Here is a 12871-nt window from a genome sequence, read left to right on the forward strand (position 1 = left end):
ATAAGCATGGATATGAAAATAAATACAGTCATGTGCAATTTTATGACAAATAATGCTTTTCTGATTCATTTATGTGAAAATGCAACTTTAATAGAATATTTCTTAACTGACATAACTAGAAATTCTTATTAAATAAGGAATTATAATAAAGTTTATAGATATAATAACGTTGTAGTTTTATATGTAACCATTCAGTTAGAAGGTTTTGTTGGAAGTTCAGTAGATTTTCTTTGAATGTTGTCTTATGATTGAATTTCAAAATCATCTTCCTGGCATTAATCATACCCTGACTATATCATCAGATCAGTTCAGTTTGGTCACTCAGTAGTGTCCCCTGTCATCCCCTTCTCCTCCTGCCCCCAATCCCTCAAAGCATCAGAGTCTTTTCCAATGAGTCAACTCTTCGCATGAGGTGACCAAAGTACTGGAGTTTCAGCTTTAGCATCATTCCTTCCAAAGAAATCCCAGGGCTGATCTCCTTCAGAATGGACTGGTTGGATCTCCTTGCAGTCCAAGGGACTCTAAAGAGTTTTTGCTAACACCAGTTTTTTCAAAAGCATCAATTCTTCGGCACTCAGCCTTCTTCACAGTCCAACTCTCACATCCATACATGACCACAGGAAAAACCATAGCCTTGACTAGACGGACTTTTTTTTGGCAAAGTAATGTCTCTGCTTTTGAATATGCTATCTAGGTTGGTCATAACTTTCCTTCCAAGGAGTAAGCGTCTTTTAATTTCATGGCTGCAGTCACCATCTGCAGTGATTTTGGAGCCCCCCAAAATAAAGTCTGACACTGTTTCCACTGTTTCCCCATCTATTTCCCATGAAGTGAGTGGACCAAATGCCATGATCTTCGTTTTCTGAATGCTGAGCTTTAAGCCAACTTTTTCACTCTCCACTTTCACTTTCATCAAGAGGCTTTTGAGTTCCTCTTCACTTTCTGCCATAAGGGTGGTGTCATCTGCATATCTGAGGTTATTGGTATTTCTCCCAGCAATCTTGATTCCAGCTTGTGCTTCTTCCATTCCAGCGTTAGTCATGATGTACTCTGCTTAGAAGTTAAATAAACAGGGTGACAATATACAGCCTTCATGTACTCCTTTTCCTATTTGGAACCAGTCTGTTGTTCCATGTCTAGTTTTAACTGTTGCTTCCTGACCTGCATACAGATTTCTCAAGAGGCAGGTCAGGTGGTCTGGTATTCCCATCTCTTTCAGAAGTTTCCACAGTTTATTGTGATCCACACAGTCAAAACCTTTGGCATAGTCAATAAAGCAGAAATAGATGTTTTTCTGGAACTCTTGCATTTTCCATGATTCAGCGGATGTTGGCAATTTGATCTCTGGTTCCTCTGCCTTTTCTAAAACCAGCTTGAACATCTGGAAGTTCACAGTTCACGTATTGCTGAAGCCTGGCTTGAAGAATTTTGAGCACTACTTTACTAGCATGTGCGATGAGTGCAATTGTGAGGTAGTTTGAGCATTCTTTGGCATTGCCTTTCTTTGGGATTGGAATGAAAACTGACCTTTTCCAGTCCTGTGGCCACGCTGAGTTTTCCAAATTAGCTGTCATATTGAGTGCAGCACTTTCACAGCATCATCTTTCAGGATTTGGAATAGCTCAACTGGAATTCCATCACCTCCACTAGCTTTGTTCTAGTGATGCTTTCTAAGGCCCACTTGACTTCACATTCCAGGATGTCTGGCTCTAGATGAGTGATTACACCATCGTGATTATCTGGATCGTGAAGATCTTTTTTGTACAGTTCTTGTGTGTATTCTTGTCACCTCTTCTTAATATCTTCTGCTTCTGTTAGGTCCATACCATTTCTGTCCTTTATCAAGCCCATCCTTGCATGAAATGTTCCCTTGGTATCTCTAATTTTCTTGAAGAGATCTCTAGTCTTTCCCATTCTGTTGTTTTCCTCTATTTCTTTGCATTGATCACTGAGGAAGGCTTTCTTATCTCTTCTTCAGTGATCTTTAACTTAAATCTATTTAAAACAGAGAAAATACCTAAAAATATTGAAAAGCAGTACTTACATGGAGAGATGTCTGGATTTTCATTACTTTTCTACACCTAAACCAATACCGTTTTTTTGTGACTCAGTTTCATTATCTTTTCCTAATATACAACTTAATTTTTATAAAAAACTTCCTTTTTTGTATTACATATCATCTGTTTACATATATTTTAATTAAATAATATATTGACAAGTACAACAAGATTTGCAAGCAAGTATCAGGCTCTTGGTGAATTCATATTCCACTGGGGAAGTAGGAGTGGTACCATCCTTTGGCCATTTATGTTGCATGTGTTGTAAGCAACAGAGTATGTGTTTCCAGGGACAAGGGAGAACTTTATGAGAAGAGATTCAATTAATTAGAGATCTGTTAAGAAAGCACCTGATGCACTTATTTTCAAAAGCAAATTTTTATTAATTTGTGTTTACATAGATACAAAGAATTTATTGGGTTGGACATTTTCATATCAATGCTTTAACAAATCAAGTAATTATATGGAGGGTAAATGGAAAATATTTGCAGGTAAGAATGCTTTTTAAAATTTTAGTTTTAACCTAATGTCCACTGAATATTTCTTATAATTAATTGTTTACATATTTATTCCAAAAATACTTATGGCAGTACTGTAAGCAGTAGGGATACAACAAAAAGCAAAGCACAGGAAGTCCCTGATCCCTTGGAAAGATGTGCAGAAAGAATATCTTTCTTTGTCTGTTCATAAATGTACTTCATCTCCATTTCTGCTCTACTATCTCAGGAAGCTGACCCCTATAGAATACACCAGCAGCTTCCGAGCTCTCCTGCTTCTAGCTGCCTTCCTTAAGGGATTACTTCAAGCTGCCTGAGTCTGTTAACACATAGACTTCACTAGGTGGCATCTTTTACATGACTTTCTCTCTCCTGGCCCTTCCCCTCCCTCATCCTTTTGATTCTTGTAGGTGGAAATAGTCCTCTGCTCCTGGTCCCAGGGATCTTTATTCCATGTGGTTCCTCAATACCACATTCTTAGGCTTTTTATAAGCCATTTGCAAAGAAAATTTTGATAAATTATAATAATTTAAGTGTGCCATCTGTTTTCTATTGGGATCCTTTCAGTCTCGGAAAATATTGAAGTTTTTTTATTTGAGTCATTAAGAAAGGTTGAAACACTTTGGTAAATTTTAGTACTAACTTTATTTCTAGATAGTTTAGATTGTGCTTTGAAAACTTGGTGACCTAATGAATTATTAACTTGATTAATGTACAATTAACAAGAGTATGTGCTGATAATTTTTAGAGTTAAAATTAAACTGGCAAAACTTTAAGTTTTATTGGAGCATTTTTAGAGCACATAGAAAAATAATGCTTAACTATTTAGTCATGGACAAAGAAGTATAAACCAGAGCCACTCATGAGTATAGAATTAAAGTATTAAGTAAAATATTAGTAAAATGTATTTACTTTCTCTAGCTAATTAAATACTGATAAATATGACTAATTATGCATTATCAGGGTAGGTGAAGATGGTTAAACATTAAGAAGCTTATTAATATGATTTATTATCTTAAGTTAAAAATAGGAGTTTTTTTGTGACCAAAACCATCCTCAAGAAAAAAAAAATTAACAAGGCAAAATGGTTGTCTGGGGAAGCCTTAAAGATAGCTAAGAAGTCAAGCAAAAAGCAAAGGAGAAAGGGAAAGAAACACTCAACTTAATGCAGCATTCCAGAGAATAGCAAGGAGATATACGGAAAGCCTTAAGTGAACAATGCAAAGAAATAGAGGAAAACAATAGAATGGGAACAATTAAAGATATCTTCAAGAAAATTGGAAATACCAAGGGAACACTTCATGCAAAAATGGGCACAAAAGGACAGAAATGGCAAAGAACTAACAGAAGCAGAAGAGATCAAGAATAGGTGGCAAAAATACACAGAACTATACAAAAAAGTTCTTAATGACCCGGTTAACCACAAGAGCATGGTCCTTCACCTAGAGCCAGACATTCTGGAGTATGAAGTTAAGTGGGTCCTAGGAGCCATTACTACCAACAAAACTAGTGAAGGAGATGGAATTCCAACTGAGCTATTTCATTCCTAAAAGATGACATTGTTAAAATGGCTGCACACAATATGCCAGCAAATTTGGAAATCTCAGCAGGGGCCACAGGACCGGAATGGGTCAGTTTTCATTCCAATCTCAAAGAAAGCCAATTCCAAAGAGTGTTTGACTACCTTACAACTGTGCTCATTTCACACGCTAGCAAGGTAATGCTCAAAATCCTTCAAGCTAGGTTTCAGTAGTACATGAATTGAGAAATTCCAAATGTACAAGTTGGATTTTAAAAATGCAGAGGAACCAGAACTCAAATTGCCAACACCTGTTGGATCATAGAAAAAAAAGGAATTATATATATATATATATATATATATATATATATATATATATACTTTTGTGTCATTGACTATCCAAAAGTCTTTGACTGTATGGAACACAACAAACTGTGGAAAATTCTTAAAAAGTTGGGAATACTAGAGCACTTTACCTGTCACCTAAGAAAAATGTATGCAGGTCAATAAGCAACAGCTAGAACCGGACATGGGAAAATGCACTGGTTCAAAATTGGTGAAGGAGTATATCAAGGCTGTGTATTGTCACCCTGCTTATTTAACTTCTGTACAAAGTTGTTGTTCAGTTGCTCAGTTGTGTACAGCTTTTTGTGACCCCATAGACTGCAGCATGCCAGACTTCCCTGTCCATCACCAACTCCCGGAGTTTCCTCAAACTCATGTCCATCAAGTCGATAAGGCTATCCAAACATCTCACCCCCTGTCATCCTCTTCTCCTCCTGCCTTTGATCTTTCCCAGCATCAGGGTCTTTTCTAATGAGTTGGCTCTCAAGAGTCTTCAACACCACATTTTGAAAGCATCATTAATTTTTTAATCAATAAAGAAACTAAACTCATAAAGTGAAGTAGTAATTTTTGAGGATTATCTGTAGCAGAATTGAAATCTTATGTAACTAGTTAAGAAGTCAACCTTAAAAAGAATACATTTCAGAGAAAGAATGTTGTAGTATTTGGGGAAATGGTGATTTAAAAACCTTTTTCAAACGAAATGCCTCCCTGGTGGCTCAGAGGGTAAAGGGTCTGCCTGAAATGCGAGAGACCCAGGTTTGATCCCTGGGTGGGGAAGATCCCCTGGAGAAGAAAATGGAAACCCGCTCCAGTATTCTTTTTTTTTTTTTTTTGAATTTTTAAGCAAGAGTGATTTATTCAGCACCTAGGTAACAGGGGAGAGGAGTAGGCTAGGGAATCTGAGCTGAGAAAAAGAAGGTTGCAAGAAGATCCTTGCTATGTCCAGTGAGTTAACCTGCATCTCATCTTTACTACATACATATGGCAACCATTTGTCCAAGACTTGAGGATCATACCAAATATTCTATTGATTTCCCCTATGGTTAATTTAATTCCTTCCAGACCATATATCAATAACATTGGATTTAAAAAATACGTAGTCACTCTATCTATACGCATAGAGAGTTGAAAATTCCAGGTCTGCAAATATCCACAGCAAAAATATAATATATTTTATGTTTGTGTTTACAGACTCAGGACATCTTACACACTGAATTTTTGTTTATTTTCTAGCCACAGTAAAGTCATTTTTGATTGTCTGCTGGCCCAGTTGAGTGCTGCTCCCCCAGAATCTCTGCAGGAAGCCTACTACAGTGATGCTTCAGCCAGTTATTCAAAGACAGTAGCCCTCGCAAGCTGGAATACTCTGCCAGAATACTATATTATGAATACGTTAGCAGCTGTTGTTCTTCAGTTGCTAAGTCATATCCTACTTTTTATGACCCCATGGACTGCAGCACATCAGGCTTCGATGTCCTTCACTATCTCCCAGGGTTTGCTCAAACTCATGTCCATTGAGTTGATGATGCCATCCAACCATCTTATCTTTCATCTCCTTCTCCTGCCCTCAATTTTTCCAAGCAGCAGGGTCTTTTCAAACAAGTTGGCCCTTCACATCAGGCAGCCAATGTATTGGAGCTTCAGCTTCAGCATCAGCCCTTCCAATAATATTCAGGATTGATTTCCTTTAGGATTGACTTGTTTGATCTCCTTGCTGTCCAAGGGACGCTCAAGAGTCTTCTCCAGCACCACAGTTTGAAAGCATCAATTCTTCAGTGCTCAGTCTTCTTTGTGGTCCAACTCTCACGTCCAAAAAAAAAAAGAACAAGTTAAAAAAAAAAAATTACATACTCGAACCCAGGACCAAGAAAGAGCCAAGCAAGAATTTAAATAGGTTGATTTCCTTTACTCAGACTGCTTCTCCTGAACTCTTATTTCCACTATGTTATTAATTCTGAGAGAAAGCAAATGTTTTGAAAAAGGGATTTAAAGTAATAGAAGGCATTATCTGACATTGTCTACAAAGTTTGATCCCCTTTTAATTTGGTTGATTTGCTTAAGAATTTTTGTTCCTTGGACCCAGAGGGATCTGGTGGAAAGGGAGGTGGGAGGGGGGTTTAGGATGGGGGACACATGTACACCCGTGGCTGATTCATGTCAGTGTATGGTAAAAACTACCACAATACTGTAAGTAGCCTCCAATTAAAATAAATTAATTAATTTAAAAAAAAAAGAATTTTTGTCCCTTGGCTACTACTGAGAACACTAACTTGGATTCTCTTAAATGCAGATTGCTGTGGACTGGCATTAAATCCTAATGTGCTTCTGGAAGAATGTTTTAGTGAAAAAATATAGTAGCAAATAATGCTACTATATTAATAATATTTGTATGTCAATATATCATTCGAAATGCTGGGCTGGATGAATCACAAGCTGGAATCTAGACTGCCGGAAGAAGTATCAACAACCTCAGATAAGCAGATGATAGCACTATAATGGCACAAAGTGAAGAGGAACTAAAGCACCTCTTGATGAAGATGAAAGAGGAGAGTGAAAAAGCTGGTTTAAAACTCAACATTCAAAAAACTAAGATCATAGAATCTGGCACTCACTTCATGGCAAATAGATAGGAAAAAATGGAAATAGTGACAGACTTTATTTTCTTGGGCCCCCAAATCGGTGCAGACAATGACTGCAGCCAAAAAATTAGACACTTGCTCCTTGGAAGAAAAGCTATAACAAAGGTCCATATAGTCAAAGCTATGATTTTTCCACTCCAGTATTCTTGCCTAGAGAATCCCATGGATGGAGGAGCCAGGTAGACTACAGTCCATGGGGTCGCAAAGAATTGGACATGACTGAGTGACTTCACTTTCTTTTAACTTTCTTTCTTTCAAAAAAAAAAAAAAAAGCATTAGTTGAAAAAAAATTGAAAAATTCTTGCCTAACTCTAAAATCTATGTTGTTAATTATTAAGTTATAACTCTGAGACAGGGAGGCTGTTTGGATATATATATATATATATATATATATATATATATATATATGAAACACATATTTATATATGCAACATATATTTATATATGCAGATCCACTCTTTTAAACCACAGAGCATTTACCCATCAATTTAAAACCAAATTTGTAGAAGCTACTTGATAATTTCTTTGGATTTTTCTCACATTTTCCCCATACTGCATTTCTTCTGTCCAGTGTTTATTTGACTATGTACCTTGATTTACTACTGAGAACTGCTATACTAGAAGTAAAATACAAACAGACAAACAAACAAAAAGCTTTAAAAATTATTTTATTTCTAATTAGAGGATTATTGCTTTACAATATTGTACTGTTTTTTGCCATACATCAACATGAATCAGCCACAGGCATACAAATGTCCCCTGTCTCTTGAAACTTCCTCCCAACTCCCACCCCATCCCACCTCTTTAGGCAGTCACAAAGCAACGGCTTTAAGCTTCCTGCATCACAGAGAAAATTTCCAGTGGCTATCCATCTTACACACAGTAATGTATATGTTTCAATGCTACTCTCTCCATTCATCCCACTCTATCCTTCCCTCACTGATGTATCTGTGGGACACATCTCCTCTCACAGACATAGCAAAAATAAATCAACAGGTGGAATGACTCTCATAGAATATCTGCTGAATGCTGGCAGAAAACCTCAGTCTTTTGAAAAAACAAGAAAATCTCCACATAACAGGGTAGGACAAAAGAAAGAGAGAAAAGAATCAGGATGGGACTTGCACCCCTGGAAGGGAGTTGTGAAAGAGGAAATGTTCCTGCGCCCTGAGAAGTCCTCACACTGGCGGGAGATCAGTCAAGACAGAGGGGAAGCTTTTATTTCCCAGAGGAGAGTGCAACAACTTGTTTGCAGCAGCCAGAATAGAGAGAAGTCTGCACAAATAGTCAGTGCCAGCGCCCAGTGCTAGTGAGCCTGGGGTGTGCATTCCCCACTATGGGTGGGGGCTAGGTGCTCAAGCTCAAACTTCAGAGATCAGACACGAAGAGATCAGGGCTGGCTGTGCAGGAATTACACAGGAATTACGGGGCTGGAGTCTGGTATGACCTCAACTGAGGGTATACATATAGAAAGCCTGATTCCACCTAAGAGGCCAGACGCCATTGTTTGTGAGGTGTGTGAGTGGAGGGGAAGGAACCATCATTACAGCCTTTTTTCCTGCATGGACTCCCAGGTGACAAGACACTGCCTACTTGAGCTCTAGGAGCAGAAACCAGGTGCCACCTCCATCACAATTTCCAGAAATATTCTCAGGCTACCTCTGTTCCACTGTGGGCCCTAGGGCATCACAGAAGCCACCATCCCTGCCTAGAGCCCTGGGAGTAGGCACAACTGCTTCATCTCCACACTCCCTATCAAGGGTGTAATGTCCAGCACACACTGCGGGAAGAGGCAGCAGACATCCATACTAAAACAGCCTTTGCACAAAATATACTAATCCCGCACAATCCACACAGGGATGCTCCCACATATAAATAGCCCCCCAAGACCACAGTAGATCATGGTTTCTCTTAAATACAAAATAAAAGAAATATAAGTATAACAAAGAAGTGAAGGAATCATTCCCAATTAAAAGATCGAGAAAATTCCCCTGAAAGAACAATGAACGAGACCTCTTCAGTCTAATAGACAGCAATTTCAAAACAGAGATAATGAAAATACTAAAGAAATTAAGAAAGACTATCAACAAAAATGTAGAGTACTGTAAAAACAAACTAGAAACTATCAAGAGGACCCAAGGAAAATTAGAAGGCTCATTTTCTGAGAGGAAAGCTGAACTAAAGGCAATGAATTGTGGAATGAATAATGAAGAAGAATGAATAAGTGATATGGATGATAAAATAATGGAAATCACCCAATCAGAACAGCAGACAAAAAGTCAAGTGAAGAAAACCAAATAAAAAAGAGAAGTAATATGACACCTATGAGACAATATAAAGCATGCCAATCTACACATAATAGGGATTCCAGAAGGGGAAGAAAGAGAAAAGGGGATCAAAAATATTTGAAGAAATTATGGCTGCAAACTCCCCAAAACTAAAGAGGAAACAGAAATCCAGGTACAGTAATCACAAAGGGTCCCAAACAAGATGAACCTAAGCAGACCTCCATCAAAATATAATTAAAAGGCAAAAAATTAAACAGAGGATTCTAAAGGCAGGAAGGATAAAGAAAAAGAGTTAATCACAAGAGAATCCCCCTTATTAAGGTTATCAGCTTATTTCTTTCCAGAGACATTGCAAACCAGATGGGGGTGACAACATATACTCAAATAGCTAAAAAGAAAATTACGCAACTGACAATACTCTAAGCAGCAAGATTATCATTTACAATAGAAGAAAAGGTAAAGAATTTGTCAGACAAGCAAAAACCAAAAGAACAAAGCAAATACTAAGTCTATCCTTAAGAAGATATCGAAAAAATTCTTCTCTAAACAGGAAAGCAGCAAAAAACTGAAGGAAAGAGGAAATCACAATTGTAATTATTTAAATAAGCCAGCAGAAAGATTAAAAAAAAATCAAAACAGTTTTGTGAAAATAATAATATCCATGATGAACAGCAAAAGGATAAACATGAAGATGTAAAAATGATATCAAAATTATAAAATGTGGGGGAGGAAAACAAGAAAATGTAAATTTCCCCCTCCCCTTTATTAAGAATGTGCTTGAGCCTCAGTGACTATCAGACTAAAGCAAGTAGATATAGGAAGAGGTTAAGATACTTAAAAAAAAAAAAAAAAACAGAGTAACAATAAATCAAAAAAATGCAATAGATTCATAAGAACCAAATTAAGAGAGAACAGAAGCATATAATGGAAGGAAATAAGCCATAACAAGAAAAAGGAAAATGAAGTAACAAAGAAGAAATACAGTATCAAATGGAAAACAAGATTTAAAATGATAATAAATACATATTTGTTAATAATTACCTTAAATGTCAGTTGACTAAATACTCCAATCAAAACACATACAGTGGCAGACTGAATGAAAAAAAAAAAAAAGAGCCTACAATATGCTGCCTACAAAAGACCCACTTTAGGGCAAAGTGCACACATAGATTGAAAGTGAGGAAATGGAAGAAGATACATCATACAAATGGAAATAACAAGAAAGTGGTGGTTGCAACCCTCATATCAGACAAAATAGACTTTAAAACAAAGGCAATAAAGAAAGATAAAGAAGGAGAATCTAATGATAAAAGGATCAATATAAGAAAAGGATTCTACACTCATCAGTATCAGTTCAGTTCAGTCGCTCACTCCTGTCTGACTCTTTGCAACATTATGGACACCAGACATCCCTGTCCATTACAAACACCCGGAGCTTGGTCTAACTCAGTACTATCGAGTCAGTGATGCCGTTTAACCACCTCATCCCCTGTCATCCCCTTCTCCTCCTGCCTTCAATCTTTCCCAGCATCAGGGGCATTTCCAATGAGTCAGTTCTTTATATTAGGTGGCCAAAACTTCAGCTTTCAGCATCAGTCCTTAATTTCCTTTAGGATTGACTGATTTGATCTTCTTGCAGTCCAAGGTACTCTCAAGAGAATTCTCCAACACCACAGTTCAAAAATATCAATTCTTGGTGATCAGCTTTCTTTATGGTCCAACTCTCACAACCATACACATCCATACATGACTACTGGAAAGTTGGCTTAAAACTCAGCACTCAGAAAAATAAGATCATGGCGTTTGCCACTTCATGGCAAATAGATGGGGAAACAATGGTAACAGTGAGAGATTTTACTTTGGGGGGCTCCAAAATCACTGAAGATGGTGACTGCAGTCATGAAATTAAAAGATGCTTGCTCCTTGCAAGAAAAATTATGACCAACCTAGATATGCTATTAAAAAGCAGAGACATTACTTTGCCAACAAAGGTCTGTCTAGTCAAAGCTATGGTTTTTCCAGTAGTATGGATGTGAGAGTTGGACTATAGAGAAAGCTGAGCACCGAAGAATTGATGCTCTTGAACTGTGGTGTTGGAGAAGACTCTTGAGCTTCCCTTGGATAGCACAGAGATCCAATCAGTCCATTCTAAAAGAAATCAGTCCTAAGTATTCATTGGAAGGACTGATGCTGAAGCTGAAACTCCAATACTTTGGCCACCTGATGTGAAGAACTGACACAAAAGAAAAGATGCTGATGTTGGGAAAGATTGAATGTGGGAGGAGAAGGGGACGACAGAAAATGAGATGGTTGGATGGCATCACCGACTCAATGCACATGAGTTTGAGCAAGCTCCAGGAGTTGGTGATGGACAGGGAAGCCCGACGTGCTGCAGTCCATGGAACTGTAAAGAGTCAGACATGACTGAGCAACTGAACTGAAATAAACTGAACTGGAAAAACCATAGCTTTGATTAGCTTGACATTTGTTGGCAAGTAAATGTCCCTGCTTTTTAAAATGCTGTCTAGGTTGGTCATAGCTTTTCTTCCAAAGAGCAAGGCATGATCTTAGCTTTTTGAATATTCAGTTTTAAGCCAGCTTTTTCACTCTCCTCTTTCACTTTCATCAAGAGGCTCTTTGTTCCTCTTCCCTTTCTGTCATAAGGGTGGTGTCCTCTGCATATCTAATGTTATTGATATTTTTCCCAGCAATATTGATTCCAGCTGTGCTTTATCCAGCCTGATATTTCACAGGATGTACTCTCCATATAAGTTAAATAAACAGGGTGAAAATATATATCCTTGATGTATTCCTTTCCCAATTTGGAACCAGCTTGTTGTTCCATGTCTGGTTCTAGCTGTTCCTTCTTGACCTACACACAGATTTATCAGAAGGTAGGTAAAGTGGTCTGGTTTTCCCACCTCTTGAAGAATTTTCCACAGTTTGTTGTGATCCGCACAGTAAAAGGCTTTAGCATAGTCAATAAAGAAGCAGTAGATGTTTTTCTGGAACTCTCTTGCTTTTACTGTGATCCAACAGATGTTGGTGATTTGATTTCTGATTCTTCTGCTTTTTCTACATCCAGCTTGAACATCTGGAAGTTCTTGTTTCACATACTATTGAAGACTTGCTTGGAGAATTTTGCACATTACTTTGCTAGTGTGTGAAATGACAATTGTGTGGTAGTTTGGACATTCTTTGGCATTGCCTTCCTTTGGGATTAGAATGAAAACGGATATTTTCCAGTCCTGTGGCCTTTGCTGAGTTTTCCAAATTTGCTGGCATATTGAATGTGGCACTTTAATAGCATCATCCTTTAGGATTTGAGATAACTTTGCTAAAATTCCATCACCTCCTAATATAGCAGTGGAGCACACACACACACACACCAAAAAACAACAAACAAACAAAACAACAAACAAAACAAAGAGGGGAATTGACAGGAATATAATAATAATAATGTTTTAACACCTCATTCATGTTGATCTTCTAGACAAAATTCCATGAGACAATAGAGATCTTA

Source organism: Bos mutus, chromosome 15 (genome assembly GCF_027580195.1).
Source record: "Bos mutus isolate GX-2022 chromosome 15, NWIPB_WYAK_1.1, whole genome shotgun sequence".
In the NCBI taxonomy this organism is placed as follows: Eukaryota; Metazoa; Chordata; class Mammalia; order Artiodactyla; family Bovidae; genus Bos; species Bos mutus.